This window comes from Pholcus phalangioides, unplaced genomic scaffold (genome assembly GCF_987345545.1).
Source record: "Pholcus phalangioides strain wild (caught in Gottingen) unplaced genomic scaffold, Ppha-v1.0 ptg000012l_1, whole genome shotgun sequence".
Lineage (NCBI taxonomy): Eukaryota > Metazoa > Arthropoda > Arachnida > Araneae > Pholcidae > Pholcus > Pholcus phalangioides.
The window spans coordinates 24,314,172-24,333,090 of NW_028301605.1; the positions used below are offsets into that span (position 1 = coordinate 24,314,172).

The following is an 18,919-nucleotide window of genomic DNA, read 5'->3' on the forward strand; positions in this document are numbered from 1 at the left end:
CTATGATTACGTGACTAAGGCTTTGGGTAAGAGCAAAAATGTCGACGTTGTTTACCTTGATTTCCAGAAGGCATTCGATCGGGTCCAACATGGCAAACTCTTGAAGCGTTTACACGGGATTGGAATAGGGGGCAACTTGCTGAATTGGATAGAATCGTGGTTAAGAGATAGGTCGCAACGAGTTATGGTGAACGGGGAATTCTCTGGTTGGACAGACGTCACAAGTGGAGTTCCTCAGGGAAGTGTCCTTGGCCCCATACTTTTTTCACTTTTTATCGATAAACTCGATCAGGGTATCGATGGAATTACTAGCAAATTCGCAGATGATGTGAAGCTAATGGGGGTAATCGGAAATGAAAGCGATAGGGAGTTGCTCCAGACCAACTTAAACAAGATTGCAGCATGGGCAAATGAATGGAGCATGACGTTTAGCGTAGATAAGTGCATGGTCGCTCATTTTGGTTCGAACAACCCACGGTTCTCTTACGAGTTGAATGGTGTCACTATACCGGATGCAACTAGAGTCACCGATTTGGGAATTCTCATTGACGAGCGACTTAAGTTTTCTGAACATTGTTCAGCGGTTGTCAAAAAATCGAATAGAATGCTTGGTCTCATTTTCAAAAAGGTCTCTTCGCGTTCTCCTTTTTAAGACATTTTAAGTTATGACATTTTAAGTCATTCTTCCGCTTTTTCGAGGCTTAGTTCGTCCTGGACTGGAGTATGCTGTAAGGTTTTGGAGACCATACCTACAGAGGGACATAGACTTGGTTGAAGGGGTGCAGAGAAGAGCTACGCGTGTCCTTATTGGCACACAGGGCTTGAGTTATGAAGAAAGACTTCATTTTTTGAATATGTTTACATTGGATGAACGCAGGTGTCGAGGAGATATGATCGAAGTGTTCAAAATTTTCAATGGGATGGATAGGATGGACCATGAACTTTTAGTACACCGCCAATCGACTGCTTTTACAAGGGGACACCAGTATCGATTGGTGAGGGACAATGCAAGGTTATGGTGTCGCAGGGAATTTTTCTCTAATGGGGTTGTTAATAAATGGAATAGCTTACCCCCGGAGGTAGTAAATTGTAACACAATTGACACGTTTAAAAAGAAATACGATAAACATGTTGGGGTAAATCGAGAAGCTATCCATTCTTAGAATAAGACAACCATAAGTATTCTTTATGGGCATTGTATAATATTTTATCATGTGTATATATTGTTTGTAATTTGTGTTAATTGCATTTTTAATTGGGTTGCTGTATTTTTGAAACATATGACATCCATATTTTTATGGGCATCTTTTTATCAGCCACCTCGTTGGGCATTTTGCCTGTTGTGGCGTTGTATTTGTATTTGTATTTGTATTAGGCCCGGGTGGTTCCATGCCCTAAGACGGCTCCGGTTTTATGGGTGGTTTTGTTGGATTCTGCAAGTGCATAAGTCACTAATATAAAAGCTTTATTTCTTCACACATTTCTTCTCAGCTCTCTGCAGCCCACCAAACCATCTGCCATGGCCCCTTTCCCCATTTTCTTCCGTGGCCCCCTTGAAGTATCCCAGTACCATTAGGGGGCCATATGGCCCCCGGTTGAGAACCACTGCTCTATACAAATCTAAAATTTTAGATCGATCGTCGCCAAATTTTACATATATACCAAATGAGACCCAGCTAAAACGAAAGGCTACCTTAAAAGGGTAGTAGTAGTATCTTGATAAAGGGGATTTCTGACATTCTGGTATATTGATCCCAAACCAATGAAGCTAAAAATATCCCTATCACGGAAACTAAATATCTACTCTTTTTTTGGAAACAATATTCCGAGATTTCCACAAATAAATACGAAACGTACGGTTATTTAACTGTACATCGTATAGCAACGAAAAAAATAAATATTTTCATTATTTACACTTTTTTTTTTTACAACTATTATCATCATCGTCCGGAACGATTTCCCGGAATTTCGATTTCCGGGGGAAACTTGTTTAATGCGTGGGCAATACTGTGGGGCTTCTTTCTTCCATTAAAAACGATCGGGAGCAGAAATGAAATTGATTTCATACTGAACGAAAAAAAAAGAAATACTTATATGATGATGTATTTTCCCGTTTTTATCAATTCTTTGCCTTTTTTTTTTTTTTGCATTGCCTTTAGCCTAATTCTTTCTCCAATAACCCTTCGCATTTCATATCAGCTTTCGTTAATGACGTCAGAGATTTTTCCGGCTTTTTGGGTATCCTCTAACGCCGTTAGATAAGAAAAAAAAAAGTACAGCGTACATACAAAAGAAGGTGCTCAACCTTTAGGAGAGTGCGGGCCACTTCGTTGATTTGAAAACGTACAGCGCGCGCGGGTCACTTAACAATGTAATGTGGAACATTAGCTTTGCAGTTACGTGTTTCGCCGTCTTTTAGGCCCACGCGTATCCGCTTACATAATCATTTCCGACGTATGCCAATTCGTTAGAAATTCCTCAGAGAAATGTTTACGAATCGAATTTACTGTAATGTAGCAGTGACGCTGTGGTGGTCGATTGATCATAGTGACGGATTCACATCGCGGGGACCCGGGTTCGAGCCAGTGGTGGTCGGCTGAATTTGGTTTTCCGTGGTTCCCAACTTCTTGGCGCAGTTCCGGGCCGATCTCATTAAAAAGTCCGGCAACAGAGAGCAACAAGCCTACAACGATACAATTCTTCAATCATCCCACTTCAGTCATAGTTAGAAAAATTAGTGACAGATGGTGGCATTGCGCACAACAAGCATTACACAGAAACAGACCTCACGTTATGTTCACAACACGTACACGCACATTCCAACACGTACCAATTTGTTATAAGTGGAATATGGACGAGGTGAATGTGTGGTTTAGTAGTAGTAATATGCATAGTTTTGACAGTAACCAACATTTATGAATTGGTAATGATATCTTAAAAAGACTCGCTTTTAAAACCTTTCGCCGTTCAACGAAGTATTCGGAAAACTTTAGGAAGTACGTATTACACACGTTAAACTCACGGATTTGGTGTAATTAGAAACGAAACCTCTAATCGTTGTTTTTAAACATGTTCCAACTTGGCACAACGTCAAGTCCCGAGGGACTATTAACTCTTTTAACACTACTTCCAACGTCCAGGCAAAACGGCAGTAACGGAGCTAAACACCCGTGTAATTATATACCCATGTAATCACACATAAGACTGAAAAGCTTCATTTTTAGGCGGATTACTTAAACGATAAAAAAACTTCTTATCGATTACATTAATCGATAAACATATCCAAATTCCTCAATCTCTTATACCAGGGCACTTCAACCTTTGAGACATTCTGGCTAAATTAAACTTTCCACGAAGCCCGCGGGCCACCGCGATGTTCCAACTTATAACGCAGGGTTCCCCAAATTATTGGACACTTTCATTTCCTCTGAATCTGTTTCTTTCGTTAAATTTATTTATTTTTTCAAATAACTTCGTTTGGTTAATTAGTTAATTAATTATCATTAAATAAATTTAATTATTAAATTAATCAATCCTTTTTATTATTTATTTCATTAAATCTGAAATTCACCCGATAATTCTGAAAATTATTTCTTCCTTAAGTTTTAAATTTACATTAATTAAGAAATCATTTTTTACAAAATTTCTTAATTTTTTTCATGAATTATTATTACTGTCGACAATAATCTTGACAATTACTCTAACAAATCACTCTTAACAATTTAACAATTCTGAAAACTACTCTCAACATTTCTGAGAAATATGTTATTAACATGTCTAAAATTGCTCTTACTTCCGAAAATTTCTCTTAACAATTTCGAAATTACTTTTAAGAGTTTTGAAATTGTTTGTATCACTGGGTCTGTAATTATTTTCTTCAGTACTTCTGTAACAGCCTTTTCATTATAGATTCTGATCAATTATGAAATTATTTTTCGCAATAATTCTGAAATTATTTCTTTCATTAATGTGTTTTTATCATTTCTATAAATTCTGCATTTTTGTATACCTTTTGGATACCGAATTTGTCCTGTCGAAATAATGCAACCTATATAAATTCATAGGCCTCAAAAACTGTTCCGGCTCCTGGTCCCATCAATTTGTTATGCCGGCCCGTATGTATCAAATACACAACATTATTATTGAATCTGGAAAGTATCTCACATTTCTAAATACAGCAGTACAGACCCAACCAGAGCTCATGAACGAGTTTTTTTTTTTGTAATTTAATCATTTTTCCATGCAAAGTAGCTATCTTTTCTAAAAATGCTCGGCGGGTCACGAAAAAAGCTTGGAGGGCTACACTTAGCCCCGAGGGGCCATGATTGAAAACCCTGTCTTATACGATGAAATCGGAAATCCTCATGTCTTCTGAAAACAGTGAAGAATTGACAAAAAGTCGTGCAAATAATTCAACGTGAAGCTCATTCCAGTATATTAACCGAATTAGGCTGCCCTTACCAGACGCGAGGCCCGGTGCAAAAATAGCAGAAGAGAGGGCCAGAAGCGGTTTGATAATTTCTGGGACCCCTTAGCCCCAATTTCGTATATACGGAGAATCGGCATAGAAAAACTCATGCATTATGAAAAACATACAAGGATGCTGGAAATTTGTCTATGCAAAATATATGGACATAATTAAATGCAAATCCAAAAAAAGAATGAAAATTCGAAGCAGAATAAATGAGAAGAGAAATGATTCCAAAACCAGTTAAAATTAAGACCTAATGAAAGAAGTTGTCTGAAAACTAATGAAAATTTGGCATCCATGAGTTGAAAAATATGAAAAATAGTTGAAGGAGATAATTCCAGCATCCATGGAACTTGAGAATATGTGAAAGAAATAATTTCACGGTGAATGGGATTTGGGAATAAATGGGGAAGAGAAATTCCAAATATGATGAATTCAGAATAAATGAAAAATAATAATAATTCCAGAATAAATGAAAAATAATAATAATTCCAGAATTCATGAAACATCAGAATAAATGAAAAAATAACATTTCCAGAACTGATGAATCTAGAAGTGAAAAAAAATATTCCAAAATTAATGAAAATTCGGAATAAATGGGGAAAAAATAATTCCAGAATCGATGAAGATTGAGAATAAATGGAAAAATAATGCTAGAAATGATGAAAATTCTTAATTCAAATTTTTTCTGGATACATACACACTAATCCTGTTTGTTATTTACCCAATGTTTTGATTACTCACAAGGAAAAGGGTCCCAAGGTGTCATGCTCAAAAAATTATTGAAAAATTTGAGTACATTCATCTCACCCAATAACACATAACAAAGAAAAAAATAGCGGCAGAATGCAATTATTACGCCACAGCTAACTACCAAAAATAACAGATGGATACACATCTCCTCTTGCCCTTCTTGGCGATACCCTATAAAAAGAAAACTTCTTTTCACTTTCTTTTCCTTTCTTTCATCCAGATTCTTTCTGTTCTGGAAACTCTAGTTCATTTCTATTTTTTTGTCTGCGCTGTACTTGATCATGTATTGTTTGTATGACGTCACTAACACTCTAATAGCTTGATGGATTTTCGAAATCCTTCTTCATCTCTATCGGTATTCAAAATATTAATACGTATTTTTTTTTAGTGACCTATAATACAGTCGAATCCCGTTATAACGAACTCTAAGAGACCGGAGAAATCACTTCGTTATAATGAAATTTCGTTAAAAACGAATTCCAGGTTTTTTCATTGTTCTACGTAATATTATCAGGGAGGATTAAAAAGTATTCATTAAAAAAGAGATTTTTCGTAACAGTATTTATAATAAGCTTATATGAGATATTAATAAGAAATATTTTATATCTTTAGTAAAAGATGTTATTACTTCTGCAAATTGTAACAATATGTGAATCACTATACTCATATTGTATGTAAATACACTTGTTCTCTGAATTGATTACTGTACGCATATTAAAAGGCACGCATATAATATAGTGTAAATGCTCAGGAAATTGTTTTTGTAAACTTTCACCATTGTTTATTTTTGTGTAATATAATTGTCAAACGTTCAACTTTATTCATAACTGAAGAGGGTTTTATATAATAATACTACTAGCTATATTACCCGGTTTCCTTCAATTACCGGGAGGATTGGAAATGTGACAAACCATTATAAAGGAATAAACTATTATACATAATTCTGTCAGCATTAAAGAAGTGACAAACCATTGTAAAGGCATATGCGTGTCTAAAACGTATTGCCAGGGAACCACGGTAACCAAAGTAAACATTCCGAAAGCGATTGTTGAGGATCAGGAACCATTGTTTTCCGACCGTATTTTGCCCATTTCGGGCATTTGCCCTGCTCTAAGAAACTTTTAAAGTAGCCTATCATTCAATCCGGGCTCTGTTTGGTATATATGCAAAAATTGGTGATGGTGTGTGAGTCGTGCACATGCACGCACACAAACAATTTTTTTTAAAATAAACAAATCACAAAAACACAGACATACATACAAATACAAACATACACATAGGTACAAACATAAAAACACATGAATACAAACACTTTGCGACCCCAAGGGACCTAAAAGTCCTTCCAGCAGGTCTAAAGGGGGTTATAATCACATATGTTTCAGACAACAGCTTTTATAAAGATTAGACATGTTATAATTATAATATTATTATATAGATTAAAAAAAAAATCACCGATGGTTGTATTTAAGCAACCATTTTGCCATTGACTGATCAATTTCTCTAAGTTGAGAAAGCAAGACGAAGAAGACGAGACGTTAATGCTCGGAACTTCGCACAAACCAGCAAGAAATATTTGTAGTATTGTGTCCCTAGTTTTCTTCTAATGGTAATTACATTGGTACTTTCAGGAACTCATATTTGGTTACTCAGTTTGTATTTATTTGAACCTTTTGTAGTGGCAGCGGTTTTGCATTCGTGATGTTGTCTACTTGAACCATGAACGCGATAAAATATTTATGATTCCTCAACTATATATTTCTACAAATAACTAAGCATTCAGATCTCCGGGCGTGTTTCCAGGCAATTGACTTAAAAATACAACCGCATACATACAGTCATTAAATTCCCAGCATAAGTTCGCATGAAGAATACTCTTCCCCCTCACAAAAGTAAGCACCAAGCATTTCCCTCCGAACGAGAGTCGAGTAAACTTCACCGAAACACGGTTGAATTTCACGGTAAGTGTGTGTGTATGTATTACACGAGAACAGGGCATAAAATATCTGCAAAACAGGGGGCGGGGATGGCTCAAAATAATAATTATAATTTCCCGTTCCCTCTCGAAGAAAAGCTCTCTCTCGGTGCAAACTAACTTATATCTTGCAGAGTGAAGAGACATGGAGAAGTGTGTGCGGATGCAGAACAGAAACAAATTCTCTCGCGCCCTGGAAGCCATTAGAAGGAAACTTGAAACGTGGGAATTCACCTGAGTTCCTTTAATGAACGCCCGATATATATGCGGGGGAGAAAGCTCTTTACACACACAAAATTTCTAATGGCCCGAAGGTTAGCGCACAACTCTTCGCGGTGCAGCATTCTGGAGATTTCTCAATCTGTAAGGGAGGTGAGTGGGTATATAGCGCGCACGGCTTTTGTGTACTTATGCGACTCCTGTGTGATGAAACAGCTGGTTCTCTGGAATTTGTTAACATTTCGAGAAACGATTTCATGTGCGACGACCGATTCGGGGCGGCCGGCGTCGTCGTCGTTAATTGCCGGGTGTCTCTTCAGCTGGAAGATAGCGATGAAATTCTTCTGAAAGTGAATTATCAACAAGAGGATTTTGTAAGACTTTCTCTGTTTCTCTCTATCATGCCTTCTTATCGTGTTATGACGAGTTCCTCTCATCACTGCTATCATATAGGATTGTTTGCTTCATGTTGTTTTCATTGATTCCTTAGATCGCCCTCGTTATCTACAGATTATGAGCTGAGCGTGTGAAGTAGAGCTAACTCAATCATCCTGTGATGATTAGAAATGTTTTTTTAAAGATTAAATTCTTTAAATGATGTATAGATGGCGTACGCATAACATATTTTATTGTTTTTAAATGATCAATTTCTCTTTCTCTGACAGGTATGGGGCCGTTCAAGTATTACGTAAGCGAATTTTTAGCCATTTTTTACCCCCCCCCCTCGTCAGCAAAATTTCGTCATCAGCTCTGCCCCTCTGAATCCTAACTCATATTTTCATAAAGGGTGGTTGATGACGTAAGCATCATCCAAACCCCCCCCCCGCTCCCACTTGTCATCAAAAGTCAGCAAATCGGAAACCCCTCCCCCCCCCCCATCGATGATGACGTAATACAGTACTTAAACGGCCCCTATGCTCGTACTGTATAGGATGGGTGCACACGGTAGAGTGTGTGACTTCCAATCACTGGCGTGTACATGATTTTGTTTTCGATCTCGGATTTCGCGTTAGCATCACCCCCTTTTTTCGATTGTATTGGACTTTCAACGTCTGAGTTTGAAAGCCTTCTATCTTTCACAAAAGAAAACTGGAAAAAGGAAATTTTTTTATGCTCGCTCCCGCAATCAGAGAAGCACTTTTCGGACTATTCCCGCAGCCGAAGGTTCAAATAGGTGTGTGTTCTGTTCCACGATTCGATACTTGCTCGTGAGTAATTCAGGACCTTTGACGTCTAAGAAAGAATTGTATATGATGCTTTGGATATTAATGTTCAGATGAACTTTGGAAAGTAAGAAGTTTTTTGTCACTAGTACAGAGATGTTATTTTCTCAGCTCACAACACATAGAAAAAAGATACTTTGTGGCTGTTAATGCTCAGGTAAACTTTGGGAATAAAAGTCTGGTATTTCTGCGATGAATCGAACCCTGTAATCCCGGCAAGTGCACCAGCCGATATACCACAGAGACAAAACTATATATCTCCCTTATTATAACACACACAGTGGTACGATACGCTAAGTAGAGATATGGTAAACTCCCTTGACTCAGAAACGTCTAGGTCTTACTAGTGGAGAGAGAGAGAAGAGAAGGGAAAAAGAGAAGAGAGAGAGAAAACGAGAGAAAAGAGAGAGTTTTGGCATGAGTTGGCATCTCAACTCTCTCTCTCTCTCTCTCTCTCTCATTCACGAGTGGTAACATGCTCGTGTATCACCATGAACGCTACCGTCCGGTCATCGGATTCGATCACGGGAAGGACTTACCCGTGATAATTTCTTTGCCCTACTGAACCTGAGGCAACCACCGGTAGATGGTTCTTCTAGGGGGTCAGCGTGGGGGTCACGGTTGATCTGGAGGTAGATGGTTCCTCAATACGCTCTTGCGGAATTCCCCTCTGTCCAAGACGAAGATAGAAATATAATATGACTTTCTCTAGAACGAAAGGTTCCGACCCAACACGAACGACAGTGAAGTAAAGTAGTAGTAGTAGACGGGGGGGGGGGGGAGATATGCTATTTTCTCAGACTACAGCACATCAAAGAAAGATACTTTGTGGATATTGACGTGATATGAACTTTGCGGGTAATCGAACCCTGGTACTCTAGTAAGGAGGAGTCAAGGAGGACTTCTATGTTTCTATTCAGCGCATCACACTACTGTGCATGTTGCATAAAGGGAAGAAATATTTGTGTGTATGTGGTATAATAGTCCGTGTGCTTTCCCGGATTGCAAGAAGACAAGAGTTCGATTCAGGGTGGAGATAATAAACTTTTCTTCCTAAAGATCATCTCAGGTGCTGAGAAAACATCTCTCTCTCTATCTGATGTCTACTTATTGAAAAAAGCTCTCGTTCCAATCACGCTCTCGTTCCAAATCCCGAACAACGTCACAAAGATGTGTTCACTTGCAATTTATCGCTTCATTTCTTCCGATATTTTCATTGCGAACTTTTTCCAGTGTAGTAGATGATGTTAATGACAAAGTAGGAAAACATATTGATTTCGATATAGCTAGCGAGTATAATACTTTCTATTTACCGATTTCCTTTGAGCTTGAGACTAGAAACAATTCTTAGAACTAAAGATCTCTGAGTGGGGTGGTCAAATAAAGTCAAACTTGATCGATCAACAACAGTTTTATTTAAGTTTCGTATGGACTTACGATGAAAGAGTTCACATTTACTTTGAGGCAAGGCGAGAACTTTGAAATACAGAGTTGTGTAGAGTTGAGATTTAAAACGTTGGACGCTAGAATCAACGATTCCTTAAAGTCTGAATCGATTCGATGCGAAGTTGCTGGTGAATTTGGAGATACTCATTTGACTAGAATTTATGCGTTTAAAAAAACACGTTTGTATGCAGCATGATTGTATTCTCAATGCTGATAGAAAAAAAAAATGATGGTGCTCCTTAATTTCAGTAAAAAACAGTTTTATTTGACTTGGATGCTTTTTCTAGATTTATTAATGCTTTATCGAGCAAAAAATGTATTTTCATTCTTTAAAGTTTCATCTTCTCCTGTGTTTCTCATGGATTAAGTACCTGGATGGAGTTCGTATGCCTTTAACAAGATGATGGATCAAGGTGGTGGAGGCGAGTAAGACAGTATAGTTGAGGGTGAAAAGAAAGAAAAAGGTGGAAAGAAACAGATAGAAAACTAGAGGGAGAGGAAGATAAACACATTGAGGAAGAGCGAAACAAGAAGAAAGAACGAGATTAAAAAATGGTTGGGGGAGAGGAAGCAAAAAGTGTGAAGAACAAGTAGGAAGAATGAATTGGAATTTCTCAAGTTCAGACTCTCACAGCAGTTCTCAACCGGTGTTCCGTATGCACTTTCTAGGGGCTCTTCGGCCGCTCCAGGACAACAAAACAAATCAGTAGATCTTATAAATAAATCAAAAAAGAGTCCCTTCCATAGAAATTACACACTAAAAAGGGCTCCTCGAGACAAAAAAAAGGTTGAGAACCGCTGTTCTACCAAATGAAAAGTGAGAAGTATAGCGAGATAGCGTAGTTTGGAAAGAGTTAAAGAAGAACATCGACATAAGACGCAGAAAGCCCGAATAGAACGATTGAGGGAAGAGCGGTATAGAAAGAGCGTAGCACAGAGCGAGATAGAAACGGAAGAAAAACAGATAAAAAAGATGAATGTGCGTGTGTGGAAAGAGAGAGATTGAGCGATTGAAATGAGAACCAAACAGAAAGAGTGAGGGAGAGCGAGATGGAAATGAAAGGCAATGTGACGGGAGAGAAGGGACGAAAGAATAAAAGAGAAAAAGAACAAGAGAACGAATGAGGAAAATCGAAAAATATTATGTCGGAAAATAAGAAGGAATGAAGAGTGTAAAAAAAAAGGAATGTATTGCGAAAAAAATCATTACCTCCTTCAATTATAAATTTCATTGCATCAATGATCAGTTAATAAACACTTAATATTTGCACACCCTTGTTGAAAACTAATAGAATTCGAAGTGAAGGTGAAAAAAGAGATGGAATTCAAAGAATAAGAATCAGAAACTATACGAAAAAAGAAGTTTAGGTCGAAAAAAAAGGCGTTTGGATAAAGGGCAGCGAAATAAGATTTTTACTATCAAAAAATTTTTCAGAAATTGTTCATTTTCTCGCGTTTTTAGCCATCGAATGCTTTTTCGGCCAATAGATGGAAAATAATACTTCAGACACTTCAAATCTTATCCAATACCATTTCCCGTTTCCTTACAATAACCAAAAAAGGGGAAAAAAAAGTGATCCAACGTAATATGATGATAAAAAGGGGATGTTGAACCGAAACGAGGTAAGCATCTAATTCACAAAATGGATTAAAATTCAATTTTCCGTCGAATTCAACTACAGAAACCAGTTGAGAAGCAGCAGTTTTTTTTTTTCTCGGGAAAAATCTTACACGAAAGCAAGTTTTGCTTCAGCCCCCCCCCGCTGCTGCTGCTGTGACTGAAAATACATTATTCCAGCGAAAAAAAAAGGTTGATTTTGGGGAAAAAAACATACGCCCGAGAAGAGGAAAAATTGAATTTTTCTATTATTTATCCCTTTAGGGAGAGAAAAAGAACGGAGAAATATTTTTTTTCCCCCTGAACTTCACACGAACGCGCTTTCGTTTCTTACTGTCCTTTTTTGGGAAAAATATATATAAAATTCCCCTCGGTGTTTGGATCCAAAGTAAGATTTTATTCTCAAAAAGTAATTGTGAATGTTTCTGGTTGTTTCAGACATAAAACTTGTCACGATTATTTATATGATCGATGGTCATTTGATAGCGTTAACCCTTAATCAATTAGACCGTGTTGCTCTCAAGCAACATCAGTTGCAAATAAAGGCACTGTATATTTTCAGCTGGATTCTAAGCAACTCCTAAACATTCGATTTTTACTTGTGAGCTTTTCGTGAAGCTTCAATAATCACCTGCAGAATGGATGGAAGGAACACAGGAGTCCCCTATTTCTTGACAAGGCCAACCAGAACGATTTTTGAACCTTGCGTTTTGGAGGGAAAACACCACATGTGGATGAGACATTGCTCTATCGCTGTGCATTCTTAACAATAATAGAAAAGTAAGTTGGCAAACAATAAATGTCATTTTTATACTATCGAGTAAAGTCATATAATCCGATTTTTTTAACTCTTTAAGCGGCATTGACGAGATATACCGTCCCCTTAGAAAGCCTTTTTTTTTTGGTATTGACAAGACCAGATATTATGTACATGCCCGCAATGGCATGTGTCGCGTGGCAGAATCATAATCTGAATCAAAACCGCGCCCAACAGAGGCAATCGTCGCGCCCGCCAGCAGTAACAAATCTGATTGAAAGTAAAATATGTAATACTGAATGTAAAATATGTAAATGAGTTTGATATTGAGAAATAAAGCATCCTGGGGAATGGCGGATGCGGTTTGCTGGGGGTGGGACCGGATGCGGGACCGGGGCGCCTGCGGTGGTTGTTTGTGGAGGCCCATCCCGGGCATGCCCCGGGTTGAGGGGACTGCAAGTTGCTCTGGACAATGGAGGTAGGTTGCCCAGGCCTCACGGCCTGGAGCCTCAGTTATAGGGACCGGGAGGCTTGCATCTAAGCCTTCCGGCACAGCGCACTCAGCTCTCTACAGCGTGGCCCAACCCCTCGGGGTAAGAGTTTAAATCCCTCATGGGGCAGAGTCTGGGTCATTTTTGGTTCTTCATATGCTCCCGTCTATCGAATAGAAACAAAACTATATACCTTGACTTTTTAAATATTGTCAGCTGTTGGTTTCGAACTGATATGCAGTATGAAAGCGAGCAAAAGACGACCATAGGTTATTTGGCAGCAGTAGTCTCAGACTATTTGTTTTTCTTTCGTGTTTTATGATGAAGCCTATTTAGACCATGCTATCTTCCACAAACCATCCTCCCACCCGTTAAATTGAAATTAACTTATTCATATTCGACACATAAAAAATTGCTGAAGTTCTGCGGCAAACATAACATTGTGGCGGATAAAATTTATGTCGGTGGGTTACTATATATCCTAGTGTTAATTTTCATGCTACTCGTCGGTCAACAACCGATTTCACATCAAAGGATACAGGTTGGGTGAAAGTCCTAGACACGTTTAAAAAATTAATAGAAATAATCGAATGTTTCATAGGCTGAAGGGAAACACCTATCTTTGTACTGTTGCCACCTGGAGCGATCAGTACTGTTTAGGGAGGCTACTACTTCTTAACCGTACATGCACCTTGTACACATTCCTCTACGGAATATCTAGCGAATCGGCACAGGCCGGAATGTCTGTTCTTAGTGTATGTGCGGCCTTAACGTAATTATACTGTCCAGTTACGCGTTTCATGTTCATGATGCGTCATGTCTTCCATTTTCTGCAGTAAAGATGGAAATACTGGAATTTTCATGTTATGCCTGTATCGTGTTGTAGGTCTGCCTGCTCTCTGAGGAAAGACTTTTTCGAGAACGGCTCTCATTTTTTAGGGAGACTGCAATGACTTTACTCGGCGCATCACGCAATTAATGAACGTTATAAGGTAAATGAAGAGACATAAGAAGGTCAAAGAAATAGACGTTTCTGGTGTATTGGTTGGCTCACTTATCCAGTTTGCAAGAGGACCAGCGTTCGATTCCTGGAAGAGGCAAACAATTTTCTTTCCAGAATATGCCTCGGCATACATAGAATAGTCCCTTTCTCAAATGTAGAAGGAACTCACGTAGTACTTTTATTTTTCAAATCGGTGTTTGCTCTGAATGAAAAGTGTGGTTGTGTGGGATTGGGTCGTAAAAGAATGGTGGGACAGCTGCCATAAAAGCATTTTGCTCATATTTTCAAGCTTTTAGTTGTTGGACGTTTTCAAATATTTACATTGCCAATCATAGTTAGAAGACAGTGGGCTTATCCCGAGTAAAATCATGGAATATATCGAAAATGATAAACTCTAATCCGTGGAGGACTTCCGGTTTTTACGGGCGGTAAATAACAGATGACTACCAAAGCTGAGCTCATCTCAGTTTTACGGTGCACTAAAGTGCTTGAATATAACAGCTTAGTGGAGTTTCTTACATAGTTTGGGAAAGTTTACGACAGCCGTATTGAAATTTAAAATTCGAGGCATTCGAGATGCGCACAAAAGGCTTTCCATTGGCAGTGTTATTTTCAAATATTCGTCATCCTATATAAAGGAAGGAAGAACGTCAATACAGAAGTATCCTCATTTCACAGAGTGCTTCTTAAGATTCTGGACTCTATTCTTCAACTCAACCAGGAATTGAAAAATGGCTCAATATTGATAACTCAACCACTGAAACTATCCATTTAGGTTTAGGCAAATATAAAAGAGATATCTCTTCAAATCCTGTGAAAAACTCGACTCATGAAATAAACAAATCTAGATTTAAAGAAACATAGAAATGAATATATATATTTTTTTCTTTTTCAAGGGGTGCCAAGTATTTCAATTCCCCTCCCCCTCTGAAGTTCTAGTTATTCATCTGCCTGTTTCTGCTTCAAAAAATATTAAAACTGGAATTTCTTCGATATAATTTATGAGCCCATAATTAATTTTAAAACAATCTAAACTATATGTGAATTTATGCAGTTAAACAATAAGGAGACATTAATTTTCATATTTAAGAAAATATAACTAAAAAGTTGAAATCAATGTTATTGCATGGATCTCAACTCAAAAGTAGGTCTGGCCAATCACTTCATATTTAATCTCCTGGGCTTCGTATATCTCTAAGCGAACTCAATATTTCAAAAATTTAGAATTCAATAACATTTTTTAAAATTATTGGTGTGTGGCGAAAACCCCGTCAAATTTTCGCATTTCTACAGTAAAATCGGCAATTTTAACACTGGTTTCTATGAGGATTACCCTTTTCCTGACCCTCAAAGCTATGCTGATGATGATTATGACGTATATTCAAAAAGCCTCATTACTGAGAGTACTGAAAATGTGGCCAACCATTATAAAGGCATAAACTATTATACATATACACTGTTCAAAACAATTAGGGGAGCACATGGTTTAAACAAAATTACGCAAAGATGTATACCGATAAGTAACATAAAATGAATCATCCATAATTTAAAGCCTAGCAGGAAACGGAAGAAGAAAACTTCATATGCAAATCAAAGTTCATGACGTCAAAAACCAGAAAAAGGAGATAAGGGCAGAAATCGGGATGTTGCTGAAACGTCTGTTTTACTGCCGTAACTGTGAAATTCGACTGCGCAGTATTTTTTTTTGGGACAAGGTGACTTGAAGATGTCTCAACAACGTGATTTATCGGAATCCATGGCATGGCGTGTTATAGGCAGACTGGAATCCAGGCAAACACAACGTAGTGTCGCGGACGCTGTTGGAGTCACCAGAAGTGTTGTTGCAAGGCTGTGGAATCGATTCCAAGAAACAGGAAATGTTAGACGTCGACCAGGGCAAGGTCGGCCACGCGCCACTACAGCAACTGATGACCGGTATGTACGGTTAACAGCCCGTCGAAACAAAACACAGAATGCTACGCAGCTGCAAAGACGGTTGCTCTTCGCAACAGGACGAAGGGTGTCCAGCCAAACAGTACGTAATCGGCTTCATGAGGGAGCGCTCTTCATGAGGGAGGGCTTGCACGTAGGCCAATGGTCTGCATTCCGTTGACCCCACGCCACCGTGAGGCCCGAAGAAGATGGGCTGCTGAACATCGAGATTGGGAGCAACATGATTGGAGCCAAGTGCTACTTACAGACGAGTCCCGATTCAGGCTGGAGTGTGACACCCGACGTGTTCTGGTATGGAGGGACAGGGGCACTCGAAATAACCCCGCATTCGTTCGTGAAAGGTCACAATACAGACGAGCTGGTTGGATGGTATGGGGTGGAATAAGCATAGGCGGACGTACGAACCTGCATATCATTCGGAATGGCCCGAAGTTATGCAGACGAGATACTGCGACCTCATGTCATCCCTTACGCTGGAGCCATTGGAGATTCCTTTGTTTTCCAGGATGATAATGCCCGACCGCAAAGAGCTCGTCTGGTGGAGAACATGCTTGAAGCTTAAACAATACAGCGTATGGAATGGCCAGCGTGCTCTCCTGACCTGAATCCAATCGAGCATGTCTCGGACGACGCATTGCTGCGCGACCAAGGCCGCCTGTTACTGTCCGAGACTTGCAGATTGCACTTCTTGAGGAGTGGAACAGTATTCCCCAAAGTCTGATCGATAACCTCATCTCCATCCATGGCAAACAGGTGTGCAGCAGTCTTAGCTGTTCGAGGAGACCACACGCCCTATTAAAACTCAGGCATCATGTCTAAATAGTACTTTTTTTTATCGTTTACATGTAACCAAATTGTTGCCCTAAATCATCTTTTCATGTTTTTTCCATATTTTCAAAGAATTAAAGCTTAATTCCAAATTTTTTTTACGTCTTTTTTCTGTATTGCGCATTGATACGCGTGTACTATCCATTGCATGCCAATACGTGGCTGTCTCGCACGGTTTTCTTCACTTTTTTGCTTGCTCCCCTATTTGTTTTGAGCAGTGTACATATGCTAACAGGATTAGAGAAGAGACAAACCATTGTAAAGGCACAATGGTTTGTCTGAAACGTTTGTCTTTTCGTCTGAAACGCATTGCTAGGGAACCACGCTAACCAAAGTAAACGTTCCGAAAGTGATTGTTGAGGGCCAAAAACCATTGTTACCCGACATTTTTACGCCCGGGCATTTGCCGTGTTCTGGCGAACTTTTAAAGTATCCTATCGTTCAAGTCGGGTTCCGTTTGGTGTATATGCAAAACTTGCGCGCGCACACACACACACAGAGAGAGAAAATCAATTTTATATAATATATATATAGGCACAAATACTTTAAATCCGATTAAAGAATTTTTTTTAAACAAAAAAGCATACAAAAAAATCCATAATAACATACCAATATTAGCGCCTAAGGCAGCCTGAATATATAGCGTGCTAAAAAAAGCAACGCGAAGATGAAATTCGAAAGCAAATAGCTTAGTGCAAAAACGAAATACGAAAGTAATTTAAAATATTCAGTCGGAACAAAGTGGAAAAATGATTTGAAGAAACAAAGCCATCTTCGGGTTCTTTACCGGGGTAAACACCACAGAGAATGGCTGAAATATCAAAAACGTTTCTTAAAGCACTTAAACCTGAGCCTTAATCAAAAGTGCTTGTTCTCCCCTACGTTTTTGCCGTTGCAAGTGCATCAAACAAAATCAACTGAGAAAATTCAATCACCCCGTCCAAACACACTTTTAATATAAATAAAATGTGAACAATAAACAAGAGATGCAGGAATTAATCGAAAATATAACATGTAAAATAAACTCGCCCCTTTAAAACAGCAAATAATTATTCTTGTTAGTTGATGAAAAAACTCACGTGGTGCTATATATACAGGGTGTCCTGTTAATGGATCGACAAACTCAGAGGGTTGTTAGTAGGCATCAAGAGGAACAAAAATTGCAATGGAACATGGTGTCGCAAACCACGTTGTGAGGGTGAAAATCGCCAAAAGTGCATGCAGATTTGACGCCCCGATGGAAAGACAAAAAGTACAATCATAACAGCAAAAAGATTTATTTGATTAACTATTACAAGAGTTGTTGGAAGCGGCGGCCGCTGACGTGTTTGCACAGTCTACAGCAGTGTTTCCACAAAATTGGCAATATCGCCCCCTGGTGGGCGATTGAATGGTCTAGCGGGGCGATAAAAGCTATTGATTTAACATAGGATCTTATGTGTTGGCTTGAGTAGGGGGGCAATGAGAGAAAAAAATTCCTGAAGTAGGTTTACACAAAAAGTTTGGGAAACTACTGTCTAAAACGACGTAAAAACTATTTCCGGACGCATTCGAAGATACCACGTATGCTTTTATACAGACGATACTCATTGAAACAGACAACTAACTGCTACACGTTTGATTGGGAATAACTTTAAATTTAGACACAACACTGTCATCTCTCTCTCAATTAAACCACAGTTAAAATAACGGGTTTTTTTTTTCTCAAAGTGTGCCTCGGCACAATACACGGAACAGAAAGTCTATTTTCTGTTTGAGTTGAAGACGGAGAATAAAACATCTCTCTCGGATACCCGAACTTGGATCGCAATTTTTTTTTCAAAATATTAATCACCCTGAATGAAAAGTATGGTTGAGTATAGTTGTGAAGGGATGTTTGTGCTAGTGGAAGATTTTAGTTTATATCCCTAAGTTTCTAGCCTAAATGTTAACATACACAAGCATACTTTTAAGGCCAGTGAATTGGCTGGTTGGTTTATCCCGAGTAAAATCAAGTAATGTATTAAAAATGATGAAGTTGAATCGATGGAGGATCTTCGTTTTTTTACGAGTGATGAATAACACTTTGAACTTTGAACAAGCTCATATCAGTTTATGATGCAGTCAAGTGCTGTAATATAACAGGATAGTGAAGTTTCTTGCATGGTATTGGAAGTTTACGACAGCCGTACCGAAATTTTAAATT

The 18,919-nt window shown here is 38.5% G+C and overlaps 1 protein-coding gene and 1 long non-coding RNA gene across 5 annotated transcripts in view; one reads left to right on the forward strand and one right to left on the reverse strand.

Moving 5' to 3' along the window:
* The window catches only part of LOC149079894 (potassium/sodium hyperpolarization-activated cyclic nucleotide-gated channel 3-like), a 400,253-nt gene that overhangs the window by 50,150 nt on the left and 331,184 nt on the right, over positions 1 to 18,919 (reverse strand). The gene's annotated exons all lie outside the window — the stretch shown is intronic.
* LOC149079895 (uncharacterized) overlaps positions 7,672 to 18,919 on the forward strand; it is a 226,263-nt gene continuing 215,015 nt past the window's right edge. For both annotated transcript variants that reach the window (XR_016193702.1, XR_016193703.1), the window contains exon 1: positions 7,672 to 7,789. This is a non-coding gene — a long non-coding RNA (uncharacterized LOC149079895). The remainder of the gene's footprint in view (positions 7,790 to 18,919) is intronic.